The 21,637-nt window shown below is 39.4% G+C and overlaps 1 non-coding gene across 1 annotated transcript; it reads right to left on the bottom strand.

The window, feature by feature from the left end:
* Positions 1-20,004: 20,004 nt before the first annotated feature.
* On the bottom strand, positions 20,005-20,136 carry LOC111764284 (small nucleolar RNA SNORA38). Its single transcript, XR_002796934.1, has one exon. It is a non-coding gene; the product is annotated as a small nucleolar RNA SNORA38 (small nucleolar RNA).
* Positions 20,137-21,637: the final 1,501 nt, after the last annotated feature.

Genomic DNA, 21,637 nt, shown 5'->3' on the forward strand with positions numbered 1-21,637 from the left:
TTTTGGAGTAAGCAGTGGTTGGATGACAGCTAAACCATTAGACAACACTTAAGAGTCAAGGCAAGGTATAATTTCAAACTCAGAAGTCAGTTGTGAAAGGAGCTTCCCCTTTCTCTTTAACAAGCCCTACGCATATCTCTTTGTCACGTAATATATCCAGTACACAAGAGGATCTTGACCGTTTAAGAGAGGATTGACTCTTGTTATGGATCTATCACATTTGATTCCTTGGCCCAATTTTGAAAGATCTCCACAGTGTGTTTCCATCCAAACACCTCTGACACGTTCCTTGTCTTCCAGAAAGGTTCACATCCCTACTGCCCCCAACCTCTGTCCACACCACCCTTTCCCCCAAACTCCAACTCTATGCGAACTGCTCTACCTATCTATTTTGCTCTTTGTTTTCTCTTTGCTGGCCCCTTTATCCAAATCCTCCCTGGCCTTTAAGACCTAGCTTGGATTTTATCCTAAAGACTTTCCCATTTTCTGAACTCTTGACATGATTTCACTCTGTGGCACATAATTTGGGGGAAGGGAAACAACATTCATTTAGTGCCAGCAACACCATGCTTTTGACATAAGACTTTCCCAAAAAAAGCAAGGGAGGTAGAGATTTTTATTACCATGCTTTAGAGATGAAGAAACAAAGAATGAGTGGTTCAGTAACTTGTCCAAATCACTACCTCTAAAGCATCAGGGTCCAGATTTGAACCTCAGTAGCTGAGCTTGCAATCCTGAGTGTTTTCAATGATCCAAGGTTCATACCAGCAATTCCTTGAGGAGTGGGTGGAGATGACAAGGAGCTGGTGGCTGCAGTCCTTTCTTTTTTCCACTGTTTCAATTATTTTTATTTGCTTCATTGTTGAGTTTTGTTGGGGATTGAATCATGCTTCCACAAAAGCCATGCTCGAGTCTTAATTTGTGTTCTCATCATTGAAAGCCCATTTGTAAATTAGACTTTTGGGGCAAAAAAAAAAAGGGGAGAGGTTGGGAGAAAAATATTTTGTGATGAAACACTGTTAGATGTTTAAGAGAAAAGAAAGTAGAATTGGGAACCAGCTTTTTTGACTTTCCACATTTCTTGGTAATTGCTTCCTTTCTAAACTGAATGGCCAATTTAAAGAGAAGTTCCAAGAAGAGAAGTAACTGGACTTTGCCAGCAGGGACTTAGATAAATTTCTTAATTTTACAAAGAATTTTCATATATTATATTCCATTTGATTCTCACACGAGCACCAAGAATAAGACATTAGTATTCAATGGGGAAACTGGTATTTGTAGAGTCTGGTGGGCTTAAGAAAGTAATGAGGCAAAGGTAGAACTTGAAACCTAATCTTATCTCAAGTTAGAATATTCTTTCCGTTATAGCACAGCATCCTCCTGGAAAACAAAGCCTAGTGTTTAAAACAAACATATCAGGAAGATCACGCCAGGGTAGAATGTTGTGCTTACAAAGGAGTTGAGATGACTTTGGCCTTGGTTAAGCATTGATTTTTGGCCCTCAGAGATTATGAGCTTTTCTTGACACCACCTCCAAGACCCTGCATTAAAGAGGGGTGTTCCTCCTACTGTCAGTGGCTCTTGGCTAACATAGTGATGGCTGACAGATGGGGGAGACTGGCATAGAATTTTGGAATGAGCAGTTTCCTTGTGTTGCTGCCCCTTTGTAATAGTTGCTTTGCTCACTTCCACATTCAACTGCCATGGAATGTGCCCTTTCATGAGGGCATTTGAAGGAGATGCTTTTTGTTTAGTGATTTTCTGCACCAGCAGTTTCCTCATTTAGAAACCGAAATGGATATACCTCACCTTGGGAAGTGATGTTCTAGAATCTGTTCCTTCTCTGTGAGCAGCCAGGTGGCAGGGACACTGCAGACATGGGTTGAAGGAGGACACAGCTTTGTAGAGGAGAAAGGGTTTGTGAGAAGAACATTGAGTCCAGGAGACAATTCTGGCCAGCTCTTACCAGAACTAAAATAAAATAATGATTTCTCTTGTCAAGATTGTGGCAAAGAAACCCTATAGAATGTTTAGAGTCAGCAATGTGGTTTCTACTGGGGACTTTTTAATGCCTGTTAATGGACATCTCTGATGTTTATGAAAGTAACACTTGCATAAAAGTTTAGTAGAACAGCTTAACCCAGGGACCAGGATAGGTACATTAGTGAAGATTTTTGACAATCCAGAGATTGAAAGAAATAGGAAATAATCCACGTGTGGAGAGGCACATAAACCTGAATTAAAATTCATCAGGACATGGGGATGATTTCACTTGGTGACAGTCATTAAGCACCATGATGCCATGCAACAGTATACTCTCTTCAAGTGCATTGTACGTTAAGAGACTGCATGTTTGGGAGTCAAAAGTGAGGGTTTAGGCAATAGATAGTTCTGGATTCAAATCCAAGCTCTGCTCTGACTGTGAAAAAATCATTTAATCTCTCTGTGCTAGTTTCCCCACCTATAAAGTGGAAATAATGATACTTATTTGTAAGTATGTAGATGTTACTATTGTTTAACTCAAAGACTCAATATTGGTAACTCAAAGAAGACTCCATATTGATAACAAGTTTATTTTTTGTTGTCCCATCCCATAATGTTTACTTCTCTGTTTACTTGTTCTATATACAATTCCAAAAGGTGAGCAGTTTAGTTTTAAATATGTTCTTTTTATTTTTCATCTTTTTATGTTTTTTAAATGTTACATTAAAAAAATATGAGGTCCCCATATACCCCCCACCCCCCTCACCCTACTCCTCTCACATCAACAACCTCTTTCATCATCACGGGACATTTGCTGCATTTGGTGAATACGTTTTGGAGCACTGCTGCACCACATGGATAATAGTTACATTATAGTTTACACTCTCCCCCATTCCCCCCAGTGGGCCATGGCAGGACATACAATGTCCAGCATCTGTCCCTGCAGTACCACCCAGGACAACTCCAAGTCCTGAAAATCCCTCACATCATATCTCTTCTTCCCTCTCCCTACCCTCAGCAGTCACCGTGGTCACTTTCTCCACATCAATGCTGCAATTTCTAATGCTACTTTACTAATCACAATAGTTCCATAGAAGAATATCAGTAAGTCCACTCTAACCTATACTCTATTCCTCCATCCTGTGGACCCTGGGATGGTTATGTCCACTCCACCTCTATATTGAGAGGGGCTTAGATTCCACATGGATGATGGATGCAATTCTCCTACTTGCAGTTGTAGACACTCTTGACTCCCTGGTGTGGTGATTGACCTTCTTTACCTCCCTGTTAGCTGGTCGGGGTAAATCCAATAATCCAGAAGATAGGAGTTGCAAGTCTGCTGAGGCTCAGAGCCTGGCTGTCACATGGATAGTCCAGAGATTCAGGTCTCCTTAGTATACACCAGCCCAGCACCAACCACAGGTCCAGTAAAAGTAACAGAAGAGGCATCTGTAGAAAGGTCACATCTGAGTCCAACTCCATCACACTCAGGAACGCAAACTCCAAAGTAGGGTCAACTGACATGGCACTGAACTCAAGTCATCTGCCATGACCATAGAACCTGTGGATCTCTATAGCCCTCAGGAGAACCAGTACCTGGTGTTGTATCTACTTTGGCTATCTCTGGGACCCGGTTGAGGTGTGCATAAGTGTGACCCCTTTGATGACCACCTGACTCTTTTTGGGAGACTCATAGTCACATAAACTCATTTGTCCTTTCCATTTCCCACTTTTATTCAAGGCCAAAAAGCAGTTTTTAATACCTGATATTACATGTAGACTGCTGGTCTGAGGTGAGGTTTTTTTCTAGTTACATCATCAACTGGTGCTTGGTAGTAATCCTTTGGCACCGGGGAGGTTCATCCCTGAGATTCATGTCCCATGCTGGGGGGAAGATAATGCATTTACATGCTGAGTTTGACTTAGAGAGTGGCCACATTTGAGCAACATGGAGGCTATCAGGAGGTAACTCTTAGGTACCCTGCAATTCTAGGCCTAGATCATATTTCAGGCATACAGATTCATAAGCATAGTCATTAGTATCAAGGGTTCATTGTTGGACCATCCTTCTTTATTGGTCTTTGCAATTGCACTTAGGGATTGTTGCTATTCTATTGAGGAATATGATAGACCTCCCCTGGCTAGGAACTAAGCACTCCCTCAGTTGATGTTTGTAACTGTAACTACTATGAAAATATCCAAACATTTTTATGTACCCTGTATACATGCCCTGGAGAACTCCCTTCCAACTATGTGCCCACCCCCCCCAATCAATAACACCTCACACCAGCATTCCCCCATAGTTGAACCTCTCTGTGGTCCAAAACATCTTAAAAAATGAAGCCTAATATATTGCCAAGTTCCATTAATAGCAAAATGTAATATAGTGATGCATTTAAAGGTTAGATATAGAATACATACTAATTTAGAAAAATTAAATAAAGAAAAAATAAATTGGGGTATCAAAAAATGACAAATGAAAGCACTTTATTTTTGATCTTTTGCTTTTCATCACTGCTGTAGCTGTTGCCCTGTATGTACAGTGGCAAGGCAATTTCTTTCATTTCTTCCTCAGTGTCTATATCCTTTCTTTTTTTTTTTTTTCCTAATTATTAAGTTTGTCTTCACAAAAGTTTTAGATCACAGTAATTCACATAAAGAATATAGGGTACTCCCATATATCCAACATCAAACACTTTGTCCTTTCCCCAGCAATAATTTTTTTACATGTTCATATTATATTTGCTGCAGCTGATGTACAGATATTGAAACAATAGCTTTCAAACATGGTTTCATTACATTATAGTTTATATTTTAGACTATACAATTTTCAAAATTTTTAGTTATCTTATATTTTACATTATGGTTTACATTTTAGCTTATAGAATTTTATACATTTTTGGTGTAATTTAACATGTCCTATATCCATCATTGCATGATCTTGTGGAACACTTCCATTGCTCCCCAGTTACACTGATTCCATCTATTCAATACCTCCTCCTTCACCCTCAGGGCCCACAGTGACAACCAATCTTCATTACTTGAAGGACCACATGCACAGATACTTGCAGCAATGTTGAGGGCTTGACATACTTGACTGCCCTAACCAACTGGGAGCCATAAATTCTTTTGTGAGATATAATTCCCTCTGTTTGAGAACATCAGTCCTCCCCAGGATGTGGGTATAACTTCACTCTCATTGTATGGGTGTCCATGCAATGATATAACCCACTATGACAAAATGAGCACTCACATACTCCCTAGAAGCCTACCCTGTGTCAGATGCCCCCCCTTTAAGCATCTTAAACAGGTAACCTTCCTTATTATATTTTCTAAAGAGTTTTCTCAACATTATAGTTTCAACCACATACCTGACAATCCCCTATGTTCAAATGTTCCACCCACCCTCCCCCCAATTTCTTGGGCCATCTGACCCATCCTCTCATCCCTAGGCTCGAAAACAATCTTACAAGTGAGATATATTCTTAATAGAGCTGACATAGGGAAAAGAAGCAAAGATGGCTTCCCTTCATAGGCATGCCAGTGGAGAATCTCACAACATGCCAAGTCTGTAGTTACTTGGTTGTTGTAGTATGATTTGCATCTTGATCATCATTGGTTCACTGACACTCTGAGATTAATCTCCAGATTTTTAACTGCCTTAGCACATATTACCTGTTCAATAGTACCCAGGACTTGTTCATAAATTACCACCCAGTTTTGCTTGTTTGTTTGTTTTATAGTTCTACAAGACTTGGCCAGCAATCTATATTGATTTCATACAAGGCCATTCCATCTTACGTGATTTCTTTTCTAGTTTGTATCTTCTTCCAGCTCTATCTCAGATCTCTGCTGACTGGCCGCATTCTTCATTAGTTATTTTCAAAATTATAGGCTTCTAGTTACTAACAGTGGGTTTAAAGTTAATGGTACCAGGAAACCAATAATATTATCTGCTCCATACCATTTACCAGGCATTATTCTAAGCACTTTACATATATTAATTAATTAATTTTTTAAAAAAGATTTATTTATTTATTTATTTCTCTCCCTCCCCCTCCATCCACCCCCCAACCCAGTTGTCTGTCCTCTGTGTCTATTTGCTGCGTGTTCTTCTTTGCCCGCTTCTGTTGTGGTCAGCGGCATGAGAATCTGTGTTTCTTTTTGTTTCATCATCTTGTTGTGTCAGCTCTCCATGTGTGCAGTGCCATTCCTGGGCAGGCTACACTTTCTTTCATGCTGGGCGACTCTCCTTACAGGGCGCACTCCTTGCGCATGGGGCTCCCCTGCACGGGGACACCCCTGCGTGGCAGGGCACTTCTTGCGCACATCAGCACTGTGCATAGATAGGCCAGCTCCACATGGGTCAAGGAGGCTGGGGTTTGAACCACAAACCTCCCATGTGGCCCTAACCACTGGGCCAAGTCCGCTTCCCCATATTAATTTATTAATCCTCATAGCAATGATACTCCATACTATCTTCAATATGCTAATAAATAGTACCACCCTTTGACAAGGGCAAAAGGGACTCCTACCCTGTGCCCCCTCTTTTAGAGAGCCCTGCTCTGGCCCTCCTCCCAGTGTGCACCTTTCCCTAGGCAAATGGTCCATGGGGACAAGGGGACATACCTAATTGGATTCCATAGCAGGGTCACGAAATGGCCAAGGGCAGCTGTTTAACAGGGCACAGACAGAACTCAGACTCACAAGTCCAGGTGATAAAAACAAGTACATTTGAAGCCCCTCATGATAAAGGAAGAGCATGAAGGAAGAAAGCAATGTGTGCTACTGGCCAGCTCTTCTCATGTCACCATTTTCCAGCCCAGTATTCTGAGAATTCTAAATTTGAGCTTTGCTTTCCTAATGTCATAGAATACAAAACAGTGTGCTAGCTTGATTCTTGACTTTCAAATAAGCAAGTGGTATGTGGGGCTTCATTTGCACTCTTTTCTCAGGCTGTACAAATGTCTGGGATAGTCCTATACATAAGGAAATAGAGGCAAATAAAAGCTGGATAACTTGTCCAGGATCACAGAACAACAACAACAAAAAAAAATGATAGAGCTGTGATTTGGACAGAGACATTATGGCTCCAAAATCTGAGTCCTATTATGCTATTTTGCAGCTGAGGTAAAGGGTGCTGGCCTGCCTTCTTAACCCCATGCCTCGTCACCTTCAAGCAATTGTCCTGCAAGAAGATCCTAGATGATTGTGCTGCTGAGGGAGGCATGGCATGGTAGGCTATGGAGCCATTGTCCGACCATACTCAAGGAGACCCACCATTTTATGGGGTTGTCTCAGGGCCAAGGGGGACAAGGTGAAGGCAGAATGGTAGACTCTGAATCAACCAGAGAAGAAACATTTTCAGCCAGCAGAGAAATCAGAATCTTGGATAAAAATTGGTTGAGGAAAATTCTATTACAAAATAGAATGATTAAAAAGCCTGACTTTTTGGAATGAACTTGGGTTCTGCAGTCAGATCTGGGTTTGACTCCTAGCTCTTCTATTTACTTGCTAAGTGGCTTTAGTCAGGTTATTTAAACTCACTGGGCCATTGTTTACTCATTTGTAAAACTGGAGAGAACAGAAAACCCATGTAAACTACAGAAACCCTCTGTAAAATTGTTAGCATAGTATCTGATACCTAAGGTACCTCATAAATGGGACTAAGCATAAAAATAGAAGTAGCAGCAGTAATAGAAATAATAATAATAGTTAATGTTCATATTGCAGTCACTGCATGTTAGACACTCTGCCAACATTTCATGTTTTAACTCTTGAATTTTCATAACAAACCCATGAGACTATCATATTATTATTTTTCCCCTTTTACAAGTAAGGAAACTGAGGCCCCAGGAGGCTAAGTAACTTGCCTAGGATGATAAGGTGGAAGAGACAAGATCCTAAGTCAGAGGTCAACAAAGTTCTTCTGTAAAGGACCAAACAGTAAGTATTTTAGGCTTTGAAGGTACTCTTCAGCCCTGCCATTGTGTTGTGAAAGTAGCCATAGATGATACATGAACAAATGAATGTAGTTGTGTTCCAATAAAACTTTATTTGTGGGCACTGAAAATTGAATTTCATGTAATTTTCACATCATAAAATATTTGTCTTTTGATTTTTTCAATCAGTTTTGTCAAGCTGTACAAAAACAGGCAGTAGGTTGGATTTGTGGGCCATACTTTGCTGTCCCCTGTTCTAAACAAAGAGGCCCAGAGCAGGGCCTTCCAGTCCTTGTCTAAGGAGTGTAGAATCTTGTCACATGGTTCCAAAGTCTGCTATAACAAGAAGGGACAAGACCAGGGGGAGTTGGAGGGAAAAAAATATATCATTTTCTAAGGAGTCTCCCCATATACGTTACATCTCATTTTAGGGAGGGAGATGTTATTTGCTTTTTGTCGTTGTTGGTTTTTTTTTTTTTAAGATTTATTTTATTTCTCCCCACTCCCTCATTGTTTGCACTTCCTGTTTCTGTTCATCTTTCTGGTTTCTTTAGAAGGTCCTGGAAACTGAACTCAGGACCCCAACATGGGAGGGAGGAGCCTAATGGCTTGAGCCACCTCCATTCCCTGCTTTGTTGTGTCTCTAATTGTGTTTTTCTTCTTGTGTCTCTTGTTGCATCAGCTTGCTGTGCCTGCCCATTGCGTCAGCTTACTGTCTTGCTCATCCTCTTTAGGAGGCACCAGGAACCTCCACTCCCTGCTTTGTTGTGTCTCTCACTGTGCTTTTCTTCTTGTGTCTCTTATTTTGGCATCTTATGTCAGCTTGCCTCACCTGCCCGTGTGTCAGCTTGCTGTCTTCTTTAGGAGGTACCAGGAACCAAACCATAGATCTCCCATGTAATAGGCAGGAGCTCATCACTTGAGTCACATCCACTTCCCCTGTTTGGTTTTAAGAGAACCTTTAATAGACCTGTTGGTTATGCTAGATCAAAGCATAGATTGGGTGGGAAAGGAACCAAACTCCTCCACGTAAGAGTGTTCTTTGTAGGTGGACAGCCTGCTGTGGTGTTTACTAAAATGGGCTTTCTCCTGGTCCACAGAGGGCCTACAAGGTGCAGAAATGGACCTTATTGGTGAGCAGGAAGGACCTATGGGATGGGAGAAAAATATAATCTATTTCTGAGAGAGGGACTCTAGGAAAGAGTCCTGGGATCAGTCGAGAGCCAGAGCCAGAAGGGACCACCTTTGGAAGAATATGGTGAGGAATTGAAAAAAGAACAGCTATCTGAAAGCCTGTTTACAGGAATTTCTAGCATTGTGATGTAGGAAACTTTGTCAGCTAAAGTAAGTAATAAGACTTAGCCTAACCTTGTACTGCAGGGGCTGGAGAGGGAGAAAGGAGGGAGAGTGGATAGCTTCTAAACCTGAGTAAGCAGTGTATCAGCAATAAAAGACTGACTCGTGGTTTTCTCATCCCTTGCTTGTTTTTATTGATGTGCTATTGAATTTAAACATTCTCCTGAATATCAAAGAGATATACGTGAAATCCTTGCTTCAGGCATTAAGGCATTAAGTGTTATGCTGGACTTATATAATAGAGAGAGGAAGTTTTGGTCCACAAAGAGCTCACAATTTCAAGAGTTTTTCCAAACATCAGGTTTCTATAGTGCAGATTGAAATAAATGTTTAAAAGCCTGTTAATGGGCCCTTGGATTGTCTAAGATTAAGACCCAAAGTAGGTGGGAGAAGCCTGATGATGAGTTCTAATGTCTGAACCAAGCCTTCCTGCCCAGAAAAGAGTGAGCTGGGCTAGCCTCTAACCTCTGCCCACTCACTTCCTCCTCTTTCCATAGGTGGCTGATAAGTTTAACTATTTTTCTGTGCACGTAAGCAGATTCTCTTTTCTCTTTATGGTGGAAGAAAAAAATAGTAACAACAACCCCAAAAAGGAAATCGAGAAAAAAAGAGTAAGTAGTGAGACAGAAAGGACTTTAAGTCACCTTCTTCCTCTGACACAGTGTGCAGGGTTTACCCTTCAGGATAAACTTCAGACCAGGGTCTAGACACTTAGGTGTGTATCTAAAGTATGATAAGCATTGTTTGTAATGGCTTTTCCTGTCTGATTTTCTAAGAAAAGCCCCATTCCTCAATTCAGAAAGAGCACATCATATTTCACATACTGCCCTAGAAATCTTTTGTAGGGAAAATTTTATGCTTTGATGGAAAACAGTATTATCTAGATTATACCCTTTCAGGTTATGTGATCCTAATTATAGGATAGCCTTCTGACAACTCTGTAAATTATTAATAACTGATAGCAATGTAATATGATTCTTGTCTATTGACAAGCAAATTCTACCTGGTGGAGTTTCGAGTGACTTTTCTCCGCTGCTGAGGAAGAGCTGGTCTAGCCTCCATTCTTTCACTGTTGCTGATCTACAAATGCACCTGTTCTTGGGAGTCCTCTTTGAACTAGTTGTCATTATGATCTGTTCCCTTATCAATAACTTCGGTAAAATCTTTAACACATGTTCATTTGTATCTGTGTAAGAATGATGCTTTTTCCTTTTCATGAAAATTACCCTTTGATACTTTTGTCTAGTTTGCAGATTAGAGGTATACACCTGGCAAGCACCTCTGTCACCAGAGTCACTGTCAAGGTGTAGATAAACAGGGCGCTTGCCTTTCTTATTTCTATAGTTTAATCTCATCTTAATACTTACATTAAATATTAAATTTCATGTTGGCCCATGTTGGCACTCGGGGGAGCAGAGAGTAACAGTATCTTTATGGATTGGGGAAATATTTTTAAATAGCCCAAAGGCACACTGTTCTGCATAACAGCATAAAGGCAGCAATTACAGCATTCCAACAGCTTTCCTCTTCTATTATCTCCTGCTAATAAGCTTTGCAGAATCAAGGTTGGTTCTTCCTTGATGGCTTGAAATAAATCTTTCTCTCCTTTTATGTCATTCTTCCCATTTCTATTTTAAAAAATCAACAGATAAACATCACACCTGTTTGGGACATTTGCAGACCAAAATAATTGACCAAAGAAACAAAGTTTTAGAAAGTGAAAACTGTACACTTCTCTGAGAACATTAATGCAAAATGTTCTTTCTGCTTGACTGGCTGGAATGGAGCCTGATGTAGAAAGAGCATAACTCTATTACTCGATGATGGTTGCTTGGTATAATGCATTCTCTCTTGAAATAGATTTAAGAAGCTAATAGAATTAGTTGATTATAATTAGGGTTGATGGGATCAGCAGATTGAGGTGGGCACAATAAACCATTTCATTGAGTTCAGCAGGCTCTGCTGGCCTGTTTCTGTGTTCACCTGAGCCTTGGCATGGCACCCCAACCCACAGCACAACAGCCCTTATAAAAGCTACTTGCTATGTACAGTAGTGCCTGACACATAGTAGGAACACAATAAGTAGTTGTTGGCTAAATGAGTAAATGCAAATGGTCCTAACTAAAGAGGCATTTCTTCAAATATTTTTGAAAACAATAATGCTGCAATTCCCTGGAATACTACATGAATTTATATTATCTGTTTTATTAGGAGATGGAGTCCCTATCCCCAACTATTCTTAATCAATCAGTAAGCCTTATGTGTCCAGTAGGGTGCTTAAAAGTGCTAGGGATAAAGAAGCGTGTGCATGACAGCATATGGCCTCACAGAACTTACAGTCTAGTTGGAGAAAGAAAACTATCCAGCTATAGTAATGAAAGAACAATTAATTGTTTGCCTGGGATACTAATTTTAAGTATAATTGCCATGTACCGAAGAATGGCATCAAGGAACTGCTTCTAACAGAAAGTGACATTTGAGCTAGACTTTGCATGATGTGAAAGTTGGTTATTCCAGGCAAAGGATACGGAGTGAACAAAGGCAGGAAAAATGGAACAAGCATTGCACATAAGAAATTTAGGGGGGAAATGAGTCTTAGTATGAAAAACCCGGGTTGAGAAGGGATGTCAGATTATCTCAAGGGAAGGGGCAGAAGAGTCTGCATTTGGTGCAGAAGCCAATCAAGTCATTTTGGGTTTGGGAGTGAGAGGATAGCATAATGAAAATGTGACTTGTGTGAGATGGGCTAGAAGGGACAGTCTATGGAGAGAGTAAACATGGTGGGTAGTGACTAGAGCCTGGACCGCAGGTAGCATCACTGAAATTTAAAAATATATAGCAAATCCAAAAAATATTTTCACCTAACCAACAAGAAGACTTTAATAGTATAAACATTTATTGAGCATATCTATGCGTAAGGCACTGTGACAAGCACTTCAGGAAACCTTAAGATGAACAAGGCTGCCCTGTGTTTCACGAGCTTTACATCTGGAATGGGGACATAGACATATACTACTTAGTAGAGTACTGAGCAAAGTAGGCCCATACATGCTCCTTAAGAAAAATATTACAAGTAAGCAGAGGGGATAGGGATTTGTTTTATCTAAGGTAATTAGGCAGAGTTTCATGAAGTCTCAGCAGGATTGTGGAAAATTAAGACCAGAACAAAACAAGAAACATCACAGGCATGGCATATTTGAGAAATGAAGGCATAATTGAAATTTAGAGTATGAGATTGTTCCAGGAAGGAGGATGGGTAAGTAGGCAAGAAAGGCAAGGCACACAAAATTAGGGGAAGTCTAAATATCAAGGAGAAAATTTGGACTTTATCAGGAAAGCAATGGGGGAGTCAAAGAAGTTTTTAGCAGAGAAATTAATTGATCAAATCTATGCTTTATAATGATAATTCTAACCATGCATTGAAGGTGAACTATGGAAAAGAATTGGAAGAAGAAATTGATAAAGAGGTGATCATCTTGAAGTCAGTTCTACTACTTCAGATGAAGGTTGATAAAAGGTTGACAAGAAGCTGTGAAAATTGGCACAACAGAGGAAGCAATTTAAGAATCTTTGCAGAAGTAGAATCTCAAAAGCCTGACTATTAGCTAGATATAAAATTGAGTGGTGAAAATTTGCAGACCATGTAACTAAGAATTCTTATTTGTATAGGTGGATGGATGGTAGTGTCATGAACTGAGATTGGGAATATGGAATTAGAGCAGGTTTGGGGTGTATGATAATGAATTCTACTTTGGAATATTGAATTTGAGGTGCTGATAGATCTAGTTATTGAATTGGCCAAAAAGCAAATGAAAATATTTGCTTAGAACCTAGAAGAAAATTCAAAACTACAGATGTAGATGTGAGTTTTAGCCACAGAGAGGTGTTAATATTGACTCTCTGGCAATTAATGAGATTACTCAAGAATGAGAGCATAGTAAACATGGGTTAAGGATTGAGCCTTGGAAATGAGAACAAGAGGAGAAGCCATTGAAGGAGCTGGAGAAGGAGTTAGTATAAGAACAAATGGCAGTGGTGTTAGTAAAGGCAGATGGAGATAGGCTTTCTGAGTGAAGGATGAAGATCATGTATACTGCTGAGTTAGGATCAGGACTGAGTAATATCATTGGATATAGCATTCAGGAAGCCAGTGGTAATTTTAGTGAAATGTCATTTTAAGTACACATGTGTGGGTGGAGGTCAAATTCCACCAGGGGGCAAAAGAATGGTAGCAAAGCAAGAGAAGCATTAGGAGCACAATTAGTTCTTTAAAGTATTTAGTATTAAAAGAAAAAAAGGTGGGCCATGCTGGCTTGCAGGGGAAACAGATTTGGCAAGGAGAACTTGGAGCACATTTATAGAAATAAAGGAAGAAATCACTGGGAAAAAAAGAGATTAAAATATAGTAGAGATGGGAGATGCAAAAAAAGGTAAGGATACTATCAAGTAAACTCAAGGATTTACCGTAGGGAAAAAAAATTATTTTCCCTTTCAGGCAGGTTAGACTAACCTAATTTACTATTTTAACAGTGTTATTGGACTCTTAGATAAAATTATAAAAATTATGTACAGGGAGCCAAAAGTTAGTAGCTCAGGTATATGCTGCCTGCAACCCACTGCTTGAACATACTTCATCCAGTTTTGTACGTTCTGCATTTAGTTTTGTATGTTCCTGAGACTTGGCTCCTCTTCCCCAAGTAAGTCTATTGGATTGTCAATCTTATTTATATTTTTGGGAACCACTTCTGAGATCACTTTGAACTCCATGATCTTCCAGTTGCCAGTTAATCCTCTTCTCCCTCTTTGCCCAGCAAAGACCTTTATGAGCCCACTCTGGGCCCACTTTTCCTGGATGGGATTGCAGAGCTGAGGAGTCAATGCTGAAATGAACTCTTTGGGAACTGAAGAGTTCAAGCAAAAGCTTGATGATCCCAATGGCAAAAAATCCCTCCAATTCTTAAATATTTGAGTTCGTTTGACAAGGAGAGAGAAATGAAAAAGAGTTTGGTTCAATTATGTTGTATTTATGTGACCTTGGGACATCCAAGTACAGATGTTCTTTAGGCAGTTGGAAGTATGGCATTGATGTCCTGATAAGAAGTTTCAAATTTCTTTTATAAATCTGACCATCAAAATCAATCATACATACATGGGTGATTTAGGGGTGGGACACATATAACTAAACACGCTTGGCCAAGTGGTTAGGGCATCTGTCTACTACATGGGAGGTCCACGGTTCAAACCCCGGGCCTCCTTGACCCGTGTGGAGCTGGCCCAGGTGCAGTGCTGATGCACGCGAGGAGTGCCGTGCCATGCAGAGGTGTCCCCCGCGTAGGGGAGCTCCACGCGCAAGGAGTGTGCCCCATAAGGAAAGCCACCCAGTGTGAAAGAAAGCGCAGCCTGCCTAAGAATGGCGCTGCCCACACAGAGAGCTGATACAAGAAGATGATGTAGCAAAAAGAAACACAGATCCCCATGCCACTGACAACAGAAGCAGAAAAAGAAGACAACGCAGCAAATAGACACAGAGAACAGACAACCAGGGCGGGGCGGGGGGAATGGGGAGAGAAATAAATAAATCTTTAAAAACATAAAAAAATAAAAAAATAAACACACATACATGCAGATATATAATTTTTGCCTCCATCCACATATTTCTCATTATCTTATTCTTACATCTATGTGTCACTTTCATATGTGGCCAAATTAAGCTTTCAAAGCTTCATCTATTCTCTCCAAGCAAAGAGTATATTGAGTGCTTAATTAATTCTTTCTTCTGGAGGTGACAAGTTGCTTCCAAACAACTTTATAATGCACTCAATTTAAATAAGCAAGTTTTCAAATAGTCTACAACTTTCTGCCAAGAGCTGTGGTTGAGTGTGTACAGCCTGTGCCCAGCATCCAGCATCCAGGCTAAGGGAAAGCAGAGCCTGTTAAAAGGTTCTGGGAAGCTTGTAGATTACCTTGTAAGACCCAATTTTTCATCTTTAGGGTGCTTCATTTAAAAACAGCCAGACCCATGGAACATCCTTGAACTTCCTTTACAACTTTTGTTTCCACTTATTGGCATAAGTCTAAGTCATTAGGAATCTTCACTCCACAAAGACTGTGAAGAGTTGACTGAAATGGAGCAATTAAAAGTTTATATTGTTATGAATGTTGAATTGAGACATTTAAGGACTCTGTGGAAATTAGCAGATTTGATACATTCAGGAACTCCTCCTGACTAGGCATATGGCCTAGTGTTCCTCTTATACAAAGTTAGCCTCATGTCAGTTGAATGTGGTAAGAACAAACTATGAAATTTGGCTGTGCTAGATTCACCAATACAACCAAAGTTGCTTCAGAATTACTGAGTCTTGTAAGTCATAGAGTCTCAAAGCAAACATTTTGCCCCTCTAGGTAAATACTCTCTACTGGCCAAATGCCTCCAGAAGTAGTCATTAAGAGCTTGGTTTCTGGGGCTTCCAATTGACCAAGATGGCAGTGTGAGACACTCCAGGAGCTGATCTTCCACAGAGTCTTTGAACAACTAGCATATACTTGCAGAGCTATCTTCCTCAGAACTCCAGAAAACAGTTAAAGGGTTGCAGTAATGGGCAAATGCTGGATCAAGAAAATGCGGGTTTAAAAATGCTAAGAGAAACTTGTGGCACCCTTGCTGGCCTCTCTTCTTTTCCTCCCCGGTGCAATGTGGAGCCAGACTGTGGTTCCATCGTGGGTCTGAAAGGAGCAGGGTAACCCCTATGTGCATACTGGGGTGCCTATATGTTGCTGCCAATCTATAAGTGGCAACCCAAAGGACTGAGCCAAGAAACTTGTCTCAGGTTTATCCTCCCAGAACTAACCCTGAAGCAGCTTGAAGACAGCTAAAGCAGTATAAGAAACAGTATAAGTCAAAGTCATCCAGGGCAAAGGATTATCTGCTTTAAGTTATAAAATAGAGCATCAGGGAAGGAAGAGAATAATGTCTATTTCATAGGGAGTAGAGGGGGCATTTGAATTCCTGTAAACAGGGAATTCCTAAAGCCACAATCTGCACAATACTGCACATTAGATTCAGGCTGTTCTTCTACATAGAAAGGCTAAACTCTGAAGGAGAGAACTAGACAACACAGAACCAGTTAGCAAAGACTGTGAAAGGTGTTTGTTTGTTTGTTTGTTTTTGCTTTGGTTTGTTTATTTCAGTTAGTTCCTGGCACTTAAGGAAATCTCTGTCATATCACTAGCTAGATACAAACTTAAAGCATAGATAACTCAGAGACTAAATACCAGAGTTTCAAAATATTAAAATGCACAGTTTGCTGCAAAAGTTTACAAGACACACACACAAAAAACGGGAAATGATGGCCCACCATGAAAAAAGAACAAGATAAAAATCCAGAAACTAACAATGGAGAAGACCAGACTTTGGACATCCTGGGAAAAGACTTTTAAAAAGTGATCCTCAATCTGCTCAAGGAGATAAAGAAAAAAGTAGAAATATTTAAAGTATATCAGAGAAACAATGAATGAACAATATGAAGATCTCAATAAAGAGAGAGAAATTTAAAAAAAGAACCACACAGAAATAATGGAATTGAAATTCATAATAACTGAAATGAAAAATCCCACAGAAGGTTTCTAGCAAATCAGAGCTGCCACAAGGAAGAATCAGTGAATTGAAAAATAAAAGAAATATAAATTATTCAGGCCAAGGAGCAGAAAGGAAACAGAATTTAAAAAGCAAACAGAGCCTCAGAGACCCGTGGGACACCATCAAACATGCCAATACACGCACTGAAAGGAGGGAACACTCCCTAACTCGTTCTGTGAGGCCAATATCATCCTAATTCCAAAGCCAGAAGATACCAGAAGAAAAGAAAAATTACCAACCAATATTCCTTATGAATATAGGTATAAAAATCCTCAACAAAATACTTGCAAACCAAATCAAGCAGCACTTTAAAATAATTATACTCTATGATCAAGTGGGACTTATCCCAGGTATTCAAAGGTGGTTCAGCATTTCTTTTAACATAAGAAAACTATTACAATTAATATAATACACCACATTAACAGAATGAAGGCAAAATACCACACGACCACCTCAGCTGACACAGAAAAAGCATTTGACCAAATTCAGCACTTTTCTTGATGACAACACTTTAAAATTAGGAATAGAAGGTAACTTCCTCAACATGATAAAGAGCATATCTGAAAAACCCACCATTAAGATCAAACTCAATGGTGAAAGAATGAAAGCTTTCCCTCTAAGTTCAGAAACAAGATAAGGATGCCTACTGTCACCACTGTTATTCAACAATATACTGGAAATTCTAGCTAGAGAAATTAGACAAGAAAAAGAAATAAAGACATCCAAGTTGGAAAGGAAGAAGTAAAAGTTTCCCTATTTCCTGATGACATGATCCTATTTAGAAAATATCCTGAAAAATCCACAGCAATGCTACCAGAGCTAATAAACAAATTTAGCAAAGTGGCAGGGTATAAGAACAACATGCAAAAATCTGTAGTGTTTCTATATACTAGTAATGAACAATCTGAATAGGAAATCAAGAAAAAAATTCCATTTACAACTGCAACTGAAAGAATCAGGAATAAATTTAGCCAAGAATGTAAAGGGCTCATACATGGAAAACTATAAAATAAAACATTGCTAAATTAATAAAGACCTAAATAAATGGTAGGACATTCTGTGTTCATGGATTGGAAGGCTAAGTATTGTTAAGATAGCAATTCTACTGAAAGTGATATACAGATTCAACACTCTCCCAATCAAAATTCCAACAGCCTTCTTTGCAGAAATGGAAAAGCCAATCATCAAATTTTTAAGGAAAGGTAAGGAGCCTCAAATAGCCAAAAATGTCTTTAAAAAGAAGGATGAAGTTGTAGGACTCTTCAAAAATTTTAAACTTATTTTAAAGTTTCCCAATTTTAAAACTTATTAAAAAGCTACAATAGTGAAAACAGCATTGTAATGGCACAAGGACAAACTTATAGACCAGTGGATTTGAATTGACAGTTCAGAAATAATCCTTCACACCTATGGCCAATTGGTTTTTGACAAGGGTGCCAAGTCTTTTCAATTGGACAGTTAGGAAAGAAAAAATGATTCAAATGGTGCTGTGAAAACTGGAAATTAATATGCAAAAGAATGAACTTGGACCCCTACCTCATACCACATAAAAAATTAACACAAGTTGATCAAATACCTAAATATAAGAACCAAAGCTATAAAACTCCTAGAAGAAAATAGAAAAGCATCTTCAAAACTTTGTGTTAGGCAACAGTTTCTTAGACTTTACACCAAAAGCACAAGCAATCAAAGGAAAAATAGATAAATAGGGAGCAGATGTGGCTCAAATGGTTGAGCACCGACTTCCCACATGTGAGGTCCAGCGTTCAGTCCCCAGTGCCTCCTAAAAACAAACAAACAGCAAGCAAACAAATGGAAAAAACAACTCAGGGGAGTCAATGTGATCAGTGATTGAGCACCAGCTTCCCACATACAAAGTCTTGGGTTCAAGCCCTGATACCTCAAAATAGAAATAAATAAACAGGCCCTCATCAAAATTAAAACACTTTTGCACATCAAAGCACTTTACCACAAAAGTAAAAAGGCAACCTACAGAATGGGAGAAAATATTTATAAATCACATATCCAATATGTGCTCAATATCTAGAAAATATAAAGAATATAGCCCAAAGAATTGAAAGCAGGAATTTGAACAGGTATTTATTTGCACACTTGTGTTTACTGTGGCATTATTCACAATTACCAAACAATGGAAGCAACCCATGTGTTCATTAACAGATGAATGGATAAACTATACACACATACACACAGACACACACAATAGAATATTGTTTGCTATCAAAAGGATTGAAGTTCTGATACCTATGACAACATGGATGAACCTTGAAGATCCAATGTTGAGTGAAATCAGTCAGACACAAAAGGACAAATAGTATATGATCTTACTGGTGGGAGATAATTAGAATATGGAAATTCATAGAGTCAGAAACTAGAGTACACATTACCACAGGCTAGATTTGGGGTAGGGAGTGGGCTCTTAATGCTTAATTGGTATAGAATTTCTGTTTGGGATGATGGAAAAGTTTTGGTAATGTATGGTTATGATGGTAGCACAACATTGTGAATATAGCTAACATGACTGAATTTCATATTTGAATGTGGTTAAAAAGGGAAAATTTAATAGAAAAAAAAATTTTTTAAAGCATAGGATAGTCCAGCACAAAGAGGGAACCCTAAAATAAACTAAGAACTATAGTTAGTAGCATAATTATAATAATTTTGTTTCATTGATTGTGACAAAGTAATATACTACTTCAAAGTGTTAAAAAGGAAAACTGTGTATAACAGGGGGACTCTGTATCTGTCCTTATGATTATTTTATAAACCTAATTTTTAAAAAAATTTAAAAATAGCTTTTGCTACTAAAGTGCTTGTATTCATTATCGTTCTGTCCTTCACTAGCCATGTGGCCTTGGGCAGGTTGTTTAACCTTAAAGTCTTGATTTTGCCTTCTGTATCATCACGTGTGGGATTTCTTCTGTTTCCCCCTCCATAGAACCACTTACCACCTTTCTCCATCCTTTGATCACTCCAGGAGGCTGACACTGAGAGGATGGCCATTTAATTCATTGCCCAAAATGGGGCACTTGGGAGTAAAAGGAGGGACTATTAATTTTTTTTTTTTTCCTGTGTGGGAAAGGATGATCTTGAGCCTGTGGGGAGCAAGCAGGCTCTTGACTTCTCAAAGTCCACATCTTTTTGCCTCCAATTCTTACATGTCCAAGGACAGGAAACCACTGACACACCTTTGCAGGAGGGTTATTAATATTTATGTCAGCAAACTGGTAACACTGGTATTCTCCCAGGCAAATGGGCTACTTCAGTGGGCTCCCTAACCCTCTTGTTTCCAATTGCCTGGCAAGAAATTGGAAAAAGGGGAAAGAATGTAGGAAGGGGAAAAATACCTTGGTTTCCTCTCTGTGGTCTTCCCAAAGGCTGGCTAAGTCCTTCAACCAAAAGCTTTAAGAGCAGCTCTCTCCTGGTTCTAGTTAACACCTTCTTTCCCTCACCATTTTAAGCAAAATGGTGGATAACTATGCCCATTTTTAGGAGCCTCAGGGTACTGCTTTATCCTTTGTGGTTTCCCTGTTCCATGGCCACAACTTTGTAAATAGCTCCTGTATTAACTTTTTCTCAAATCATCCACATTTGAGTGTGCTGTTTGTTTATTGCCAGGACCCTAACTGATACAAGTATGTGTAGAAATTTTACCTCCTTCTTGGGCTTCTTGATTGAGGTCATCCATGGAAAATACATTTAATGGTTAAAAGCTAGCAAATACAAATTAGCTACTATAGCCCTTTGCACTTTGCAAAGCACCTTTGCATCCTTCATCTCATTTGGTCTGCAGAACAAATATGAGAGGAAGATAGAATTATATTCCTACTTAAAAGATGAAAAAATTAAAGCTAATTCAGGTAAATGACTTCTCCAAGGTTAAAGCTGTGAATAGTAGATTTGAGATTTGAACCCAAAGTCATGCTCTTCTTAGTTCACTTCATTCTTAAAATGTTCCTAAGAAAATCTCATTAGAAAGCTCTTCAACCTTTTCAGGTTTATTTATAATATTTAAGCATCATCACAAATGCTGCAATCATGTGGAGTTCCTGTATATTTCTAATACTGAAAAAAAGATTAGCTTATTGGGGTAGAAAACAGGCAAGATGTGAAGCAAAGGAGAAGAAGAATTATTTCAGTGGTAAATTCCAAATGACCCCAGTCTCATTTGCGCACCAATAAATTAGGATGCGTAAATTAGGGCCACCCCCAAAATGCCTGCCAAGTATTTCTGGAAATCCTTGAAGTGGGTTTTAGAAGCCAGGCATTAGCCCAAGTCACTAAAGAACTCTGTTCGGTTTCTCCTCCATTACTCTTGCTCTTTCTTCTTGACATCACTAACCTAAAGCTGCTTAGAGGAGTCTTATCACTGCCGTGCTGGTGGTGCCATCATAAAATGGCCAAAGTCTGCTCCCAACATCTCTTTGTCCAACTGTTCCTTATGTTTCCAATCTTTGAAGAATTGAGAGAAGAGCCTCCTCCTTTGTCTGAACCACATCTGGTCAGCTGGATCTTGAAGCAAAAATCACTGTGTCAGCATTTCACAAGCCTTCAAGAACCACTCCGCCTCCATCAGTTTCTGTTCCCCATCTCTCAGCCACAGGGACACAAACTCTGTCCAAGAGACTGGATAAGACTCCACCCCATCCCCTCTTTCCCCCTCTCCATACAGACTCTTCTTAGTCCCAATATTCCTCATTCC

Source organism: Dasypus novemcinctus, chromosome 8 (genome assembly GCF_030445035.2).
Source record: "Dasypus novemcinctus isolate mDasNov1 chromosome 8, mDasNov1.1.hap2, whole genome shotgun sequence".
In the NCBI taxonomy this organism is placed as follows: domain Eukaryota; kingdom Metazoa; phylum Chordata; class Mammalia; order Cingulata; family Dasypodidae; genus Dasypus; species Dasypus novemcinctus.